This window comes from Mizuhopecten yessoensis, unplaced genomic scaffold, assembly GCF_002113885.1.
Source record: "Mizuhopecten yessoensis strain PY_sf001 unplaced genomic scaffold, ASM211388v2 scaffold923, whole genome shotgun sequence".
NCBI classification, from domain to species: domain Eukaryota; kingdom Metazoa; phylum Mollusca; class Bivalvia; order Pectinida; family Pectinidae; genus Mizuhopecten; species Mizuhopecten yessoensis.
Window position 1 is genome coordinate 698,919 of NW_018403789.1, and position 8,572 is coordinate 707,490.

The following is an 8,572-nucleotide window of genomic DNA, read 5'->3' on the forward strand; positions in this document are numbered from 1 at the left end:
GTCATGAACAGAACTGTCTGACTGAACGTGCTTATCTAAATACATTTTACTTAACTTATTTCCGTTCAATACTGCTCCTCCGGACACCCCTGGACATTCCAAACGCCAGTGACCGGGTTTCCCACACCGGTGACACAACCCTGGTCGTTGCGCTCTCCAAGGTGCTCTGTCGTCCGGATTGCTGACTGCCTCTGTACTGGTCATGGGTCCGTTCCAGCGTCGAGAATATGGGGCGTGCCTGCCCCTCCCTCCCTTGCCTGATTTAGCTTTGCCGGCTTTCAGCTTTCTACTGGCCTTGGATGTAGCCCGCTCCATCCTTTTTTCGTCATCTGAGTCCGATGCGATAGGGTTTGCTACATACTCATCGACGGCCCTCCATCCGGCTTCGGAGGTGTCCGCTAATTTTACCAGCTTCTGCCGGTAGTCGATAAAGGAAATACCTTCTGTAATTTTGGCAACCGCGGCCCCCGGGCCAAGCTGAGTGGCGCGCTCCGCCTCCATGAGTTTTGCTTTGACCTTGGAATTAAACTTGAATTGGTCTTCGCAACTCTTCTTTGCAAATTTATGTGTATCCGCTGCCGCGAGATTGTTATTAAGCAAGGAAATCTGCTCGTCAGATTTGTTACACATACGCGTCTCGAACGCTTCAAGTTTGGTGGTTATCAATGAATCCAAATGAGATAACACTTGATGCTGAGAATTGACTACAGCTTCCCTTATCTTTTCCGACAAGTCCGTGTCCGACGCCTTGGATGCGTCCATGCTGTTTTCGTAAACTATTATGGGGGAAAAGTTTAAGCGAACTATCCGTCCTGCTGGGGCGACTAGAAATGACACACCAGGGTCATTCACACTATCGCCAGTGTACCAGGTACACGTCACAGCACGCGCCTGCTCGTGCAGAAAACTAGCCCTAGTGCCGCACGAGACAAATTATTCCCGCTATACTGCGAACCGCGGGAATATTTAATTCTATAGACCTACTGCCACATATGTTACAGAACTACTGATATGAGTCACAGCACACATAACTTAACATTTCAGACATTTGTAACGAACCCCTGTGCTCCGTCGCAAGATCACTCACTTTAAACGCTATCAGTATGACGCGTCTCGCAGCCAAGGTTTCCTCAGTTTCTGACGACATGTCAAATAACGAGGCTGTTGTTGAAACTACCGACTGTAGTCAGATTCCCATACAATCAACAAATAAATTCACGACTGGATTCTTCACAAATTCACAAATGATGTATATGGACATGTAACTGTTCTGTTTCACTGTGTCGTGATAAAGGAGCGGATCGCTCCGAAAAATTGACAACCTAAACTTGTCCACACTATTGGAATTACTTCTTTGCCCCATAGTTATATATATATATATATATATATTATTTTGTGTGCAGTTATAAGCATACACAAACCAAACTTTGTATACAATATAAGTACATCATCATGTAACAAACTCACTTCATCAGTACATATATAAAGTAATGTTGTACTGCCATAGTTCAGCTATGAACTAATAAATGACATTCAAATATCACACATGACCAAGATTCAGCATTCAATAATGAGCACTTTCTTGAGTAAACCATTTCCTAATATTAAACATAAATTGTGTGAATAATTAATGTTCTAGTTCTACGCCGATAACAAACAGTCTTGTACGCAGTGACTGCAAATCTGAAAAATCTCCAAAGCAGTGTAGTTTATTTCTGCATCGTTGTCCCGAACTGATTCTGCAAAGACAGATGCAACTGCCTCAGAATCATGTAGCTGAGTTGCCCTACTATAATAGTCAGCCATTCTATCACTTGATCAGCCCACATGCTTCATGAGGTCTTTCTGGTTTATCGAACGGGAGGTTGCCAGTGTGACCGCACAACGTGACCGCACAACCAGCCTGCAGGCTGTGTGGTATCTCGCCTTCATCAATATTACATGCATGTAAATAGTGTTTAAGCCTTTCATACACTGCGGAGTATGATACTTATGCGTCTAACACAGTACCATTTTCTGTCACGGACCGGAAAAGGTAGCCCCTGGACAAATCCACTCCCCATTGTTTTGTTTTTGTCATGTAATGGTCAATTCCCTGCATAGGGCAGATAAGTGAATCATCACATCGTTTTACAATGAAATTGTTTCTCTTACCATCCCCCCCCCCCTTCATTGACTTGCCAAAAGTATGGCAGAAGACATACCCAGAACCATCTGGTAATAACTTTATTTCCTGTGCTAACAAATTGGACATATCTAAAGCCCTATACACTGCAAAGAACTGAAGTTTAAACTGATTCCGTACTAGTGTATACTTCTCACGTAGTGACAAGGTACTTTGCAGTTTTGTACAGATGTGCGAGGCAATTATACGTACTTAACTAATAAATAACGGTTTTGACTGTTTCGGCAGTACCCTAGCCTTTGTTTGTTCCTCTTTCACACATTTTGCAGTGTGCGTATCAATCTGGAGAGGCGCCGATCAATGGCATACAAATCCACAACCTCATTTGTCTGCAAAGACATCAAACATCAAACGATAAGCGATATGCAAATAATGGCCATTTCAATTCTATTTTGTCGGTGACATAGCCATGTTTTGAGGGATACCGTAGCACACCAACGTCCCTTTTCTTGCCCACACAACAATGTTTCCTACAAAAAGATGACAGAAAAGGTTTCCAGACAGGGACTGGATCGAGTTCTGGAACTACTAGTGTACATTCCTTTACCCTCTGTTCGCGGAGAAAATTTAGGATGCGAAAAATCAAGGCAAATGGTGGAAAAACATAAACGTTTTTTTCATAGGTCAATGTTTGGGCAAAGACGTTTACACCTGCAGATAGAGGAGAAGGGCCCAAAGGGAGACTATCTTTGGATTGCATAACATTAGAGTCGGATGCCATAAAGTCTACCATGTGAGGTCCATACTCTGTTTCAATAGATGATATCGCGACCAGTGGAACTCTTTAAATAGGAGGGGATTTAACTGTACTCGCTGGGGCAACGGATATATAAACAACATGGTAGCGCCAAAACATTCAGATACGAATTTCCACGAACTTCCATGTAATGAATTGGGTAATATTTAAAAATCAAAAGGTATCAATTACTTCAAATAAGAAAAAGGGGGATCTAGTACAGCTATGATAAATGCATTTGATTTGACCTCTATTCTTGTGAGTTATTTTTGTCGGTTCAATACAGTGAAGGTGGGGCATATTGTCTACACATGGCAGATTGTTTTGCCCCCGTATCCTCGCATTCTCTCGCGAGACTTGTGCATTTTCCGGCAAGAACTCTTCGAAGGGGAGTAACTCGTGGATGGTCGCGATATCAGCTATTGTCTCCCATGATTGTTGACTCAGCGTAGTCTCGGCTAGGTCAACAGACCTGGTTGGGGCATCCGCCTCATTCAAAGCAGATGGGATACACTGTAGGTGGATATCTATATTGTTCTGGAAGACAAATTGAAAATCATGTCTCCTTTATGAGACAACTGAGAGGGCCATCTCTCGATCCTTGATTGTTCCAAGAGTGAAACACAGCTTGGTTGTCGGTCAGTATATCTAAGCGGTGGTTATACACCGAGGCCCCGAGTGAGCGAATTGACTGCAATAAGGCGTCTGCCTCCTTCAGGTGGATTGGCCTTTAGTCATCTGGTGACCGAAAATCTCCAAAAGTGAGATTTTTCTGTTCCTCTGTTCTGAACGCATCAGTAGCCAGGAGCTGCTGATGATGTTCAGGACGCCAACTTACACACCCGTCCCATGTGTCCAGGAAACGCCAATGTACAAGGTCCCCTTCCAAATCCCCCACTACAGGTATTGCCCTGCTGTTTTTTTAGACCACGGGAGATGCATCGGTTTATCTCATTTGTGTATAATTTTGCAGCAGGTTCCGCCAGATTCATTGACACAGCACCGGAGCTGAGGACCATTCCGAACAAGAGGGTTGTATAACGCCGGCAGCCAGCATTTTATCAAGGTGTTTCCTCTCCTGATCTTGGAAATGGGCAGGTGTCCGCCTCATTTTATGACGGACGGGCACCTCCATGCCAGTGTCTATCTTGTGGGTAATGTCCATCAAGCAGCCTATATCCATATCATGTTGGGCAAATACATCCTGATACTCTACAAGTAATTCCTCCAGCTGTTGACGCTGTTCTGGGTCGAACTCCTTACTTGATCTGTTAACCAGCTCTGCCAGAAAGTCAGGTACTCTTTGAGCACTATCCCCGAGGGCCACATCCTTGTCACACCTCGGGACCTCCTCAGCGAGTGCAGGTACGATCTCCTATACTCTTTCCTTTCTTCATTTTTACTGCCTTGGCGGAGTCATTCACTACTCTCATAATGGAATGTTGGGCTCCTGGGGGTACTAATGCATTGGCTATCATAACTCCACCGGGACGTTGTGTCGGTTGAATCATGGACGTGCTCCCGTTGGGTTTAGCCCAGTCCACTGGACAGTGTTTGGTGGTATTGTTACATTTTCTGCTATTTTGACAGCAGAAGACGTCCTCTGTTCCTCTAACCTCGATGTGATAGGTATTGCCTGATTACCAATGAACAGGACGCCCGTCTCTAGGTCGATGACACAGTCGTTCCGTGACAGAAAATCCACCCTCAGCAACATGTCGTCCATGATGGGGGCCTCACATACGGTCCAAGTTACTTCAGTGTTCCCTATTCCGATATGTAGGTCCTTTATTTCCCACTCTATCTCCACATTGCCAGAAAACCCCGGAGCCTCACTCGTTTTCCAAGTACTAGTGGCCCCTTGAGCTTGTCTACTAGTTCTCCCTTAATCAGCGTCATAGTTGCTGCTGTATCCACAACAGCTTGAATAGGAGTTCCATTCAAAGTGAGTGGTATGGTGATGCTACTTCCATCTAAGACCGCCAGCTTCACCTCCCTCAAAGGTTGGACCTCCTTTCTAGGCGTGGGGGATGGAGACCTTAATCTCTCTGCCTGGGTATTCCGTCCTCTATCGTTACCCCAACTGGCGGGACCGTTGTTGCCTCTCCCTGGTTCCCAGGGGCCCCGGCCAGGTTGGTTTTGACCTCGATCTGGTGACCCTGTGCCAGGTGAGTCTCCCTGATATCTGGGTGACCAGTTACGGTTTCGCGGAGGACCTTGTTCAGCGTTCGGCGACCTATCGCGGGGTCTACCGTCGTACCTATTACGCCCGTTGTCTTTGGGTGGACGAGGGAACGGTGTCCTATCACGATAATCCGGTGATCGGTTTCCCCCTAGTTTTGAGAGGAGCCTAGGTCGTGTTCCGGAGATCGGTGGTCGCCCCGAAGTGGAGGAGAGTACGGACGAGCAGACACACCGCCCGCACTAAGCTGGGCTAAGTATTTCTTTAGTTCCTGTAGCTCACCTTTTGATAACTGTACAGGGACTTCCTCTACTTTATCATCCTCCGACTTAGTGCCCTCCGCAAACTCTACCTGCCTACTAGGGTAGTGTGGCGTGCGAGAACCAAACAGAGCACGCTGATTGGCCACGGAGGCCTTTATGTATTTCAGAGCTTTGTGAACCGTCTTGGTATTCTTCTCCATGGCTCTCTGCGCTGCCATCTTCTCGCGACAGCCTTTGAGGAATGCCTCTGTAGCGATCTGGTTCCTCGCGGTGGTGTCTGCGTGGGCAAAGCAATCCCCAGTAATGGTTTGAATCCGCTGAGCAAATTCTGCCAAACTCTCACTTTCCTCTTGTTTAGTGAAATTCAGCTCTCTTCGAGCCACCACTGGGACGTCCTTGTCGCTAAACCGCTCCTTCATCTTTTTTCCTGAGTTTATCGAACCCAAGAGTGCGTGGAAGTTTATCTGCGTACTCCAACGCATCACCCACCAGACAATCGAAAAACCGTTGTTTGGTCCTACGGTCCGACCATTTGTTAACCTTTATTATTCTTTTGAATTAAAGAGCGAATGGTTCCCATCGCTCCTTACCCGAGTAAGTGGGCATTTTGTGTCTTTGAGGACTTCTACTCCTTTGACGATGCCTCTGGTAGTCGTCGGAGGAGTCCCCTGAATCCGTATCGCTGTTCCCTTCCCCCTCACTGGAGAATTCGGGGTCAGAATAGTCGCTCTCCGACGAATCAACACGTCTACACCCTGTAGGTGCACGGCGCATTCCCTGTGATTGGCGCGCATGTCGCTCACCGGGGATGCGATGCGTACGCCTTGCAGGACGTTCGTTGTCCGACCTGTCGCGAGTCCGTCTATTTCTTCCTTCATCGCGGGTAGCATCCGCTGTTGCAGCTACGCCACGATTTACTGCGCTTGTCAAGGGCACCCTCGCGTGAGCACCGACAACGGCCGAAGGCAGACCATGAGCAGGAATAGTATGTTGTTCTATCTTAACCTGATTTTGCCCTAACTGAGTGTCTATGTACCCCAACAGGGGATAGTTACTTATCCCGCCATTGGTGTATGGCAGCCTATTGCCTGGGGGTAGATTTGTGAAGGGTCATATCCCCCAGGATAATGCCCCCCTTCCCTTCTTGTGAAGCGTCAAACTAGGCTTGACATCTTCCAACAGGAAGTCAGCCCCCTTTTCATTGTCCGATGATAGGCATGACAAGGGCAGACTCATTTCCCCTTCAACCTTTGGGGCAGATTCTAGCTTAAACCCCCACTTAGAAGCAATGGGTGCAATGGGTGCACTGGCACCTCCAGCTGTCCATGTTGACACATGTGAACTCTGATCTTGACCCCTTACATACCTCCCATCCTTCGGGATAGCTTGTAAGATAGGGTCAAACCCGGACTCCTTCTGTTTAGGAATCATTGCCTGAGGGTCTGAGTAGGGTACACTTTCAGGTGGCACGGAGGTAGATAGAGTGGTACCTCTATCCTCCCAGAGTGACCAGCTATTTGTTTGTGGCCCCTGGCTGACATACTGACCACCACTAGGTGTAGTCAGTAGCATAGTGCCAGGAGTAGAGGTCTTTTTCGGAGGCGAACAATTTCAAAATTCAAAAGTTAAATTAAATATAAATATCAGAACAGCAGTGAATACCGCTGACTCTGACTTACCCCTAACAAATAATTAAATAAACAATAATAAACTAATAGAATTGTCCCAAATTCTCTCACTCGCAATTCGCGCACTGGTCACAATGGCCAGCGCACGTGTCGAGCGAGAGGGGACCAGCAAGGTAGAAAATATATGGAAAAAACCCGCGAATAGCGTGAGTTGTATCTCACTTATGACATCAATTGTCGTGAATTCGGTGTGTGTTATTTACACACCGTCACAACAAGTAGGTGTAACTGCTCTCAGCTCCTGAAATAAAGTAACAAGGTGGAGAAAAATCACCCACGTGTTGTTTGTTCAAGTTCAAGATGATAAGAGACCGCGCCAATACGTCACAGCGATGTTTTCGCGTAGCTCACGAGATCTCGTGTCGGCGCGGTCCACGGTCAAAGGGAGATAACTCTCCCGAAATTCACCACAACTGTATCTTAGAGTTAGTTGTTTTACCTCCAAAAACCAGCTCCGTGACTTTAGACCTTTTTGTCCTAAGTTGTCTGTATGCTATTCTTTTCTCAGTACTTGTATGAGGTAGTCGTGAGATAGATCAGAACAGAGATAGCGCTCTGTTGTGTATCTGTGCTTCAATCGGAAGTAATCCTGTTAGAATGTATATCGCAGGGTCCGCTGTTGTAACAGGCAGTGATAGGAGCTGCTTAAGAATCTTTTTCTGGAATATCTCTAGTCTCTTAACTTGAGTGACAGATGGTAGGCATACCTCTAACCCATACAATTGAATCGGTAGCACATATAGTTTCAGCAGCTGTATACAAGTAACTGGGTCTAAGCCATTTTCTCCATGCAAGCTAGGTTTCATAAGACTGTACATTCGGCGCCTTGATTTCTGTATATTGTTGTCTATTGTAGCGACAGTTGTGGATTTTGTAATAAAAACAGGTATAACTTTGATAAATCTATTTGTGCATTTGATAATAAAATGAATTGAACTGTGGTTGTATAAATCCAATGCACCCACTACCACCGGGCATTGTACTACCGGAAAAGTCGACTCCGACGGGAAACAATTCCAAATTCAACAAATAGGAATGGACGGCATAGGTTCGTTCACATGTTTGTGAACATGTTTGTTTACGCATCTGACAAATTTGGGCCTTCAGCACGCGGTAACCTTAGGCTAGTCGCCATTTTCGCACACCGTGATCAGAAACCAACTGTCTTGTAGTTGTAATACACTCATCTGGTGTTTTTAATTACGCACCATGCGTGTCCAGTAAAACCAGAGGCCACAAGGCCCTCATAACCACCAAGGTTATGGATAATAACAAAAATTCAACGAAATAATTACCTTTTTCTTCCCCCGCCGTGGTGACGTCACTGAGGATAACGTAAATATAAGTATTGAACTGTTTTTGTATGGTATCGCGCATTATGTTATTTGCTTGCAAAGCTGTGTCATTCGAATAGATCATAAATACCATACAAAAACAGTTTAATGCTAAAATGTCCTAGCAACAATATTACAACAATATTCCGGCTTCGAAAATCACGGCAGACGGTAAACAATATAC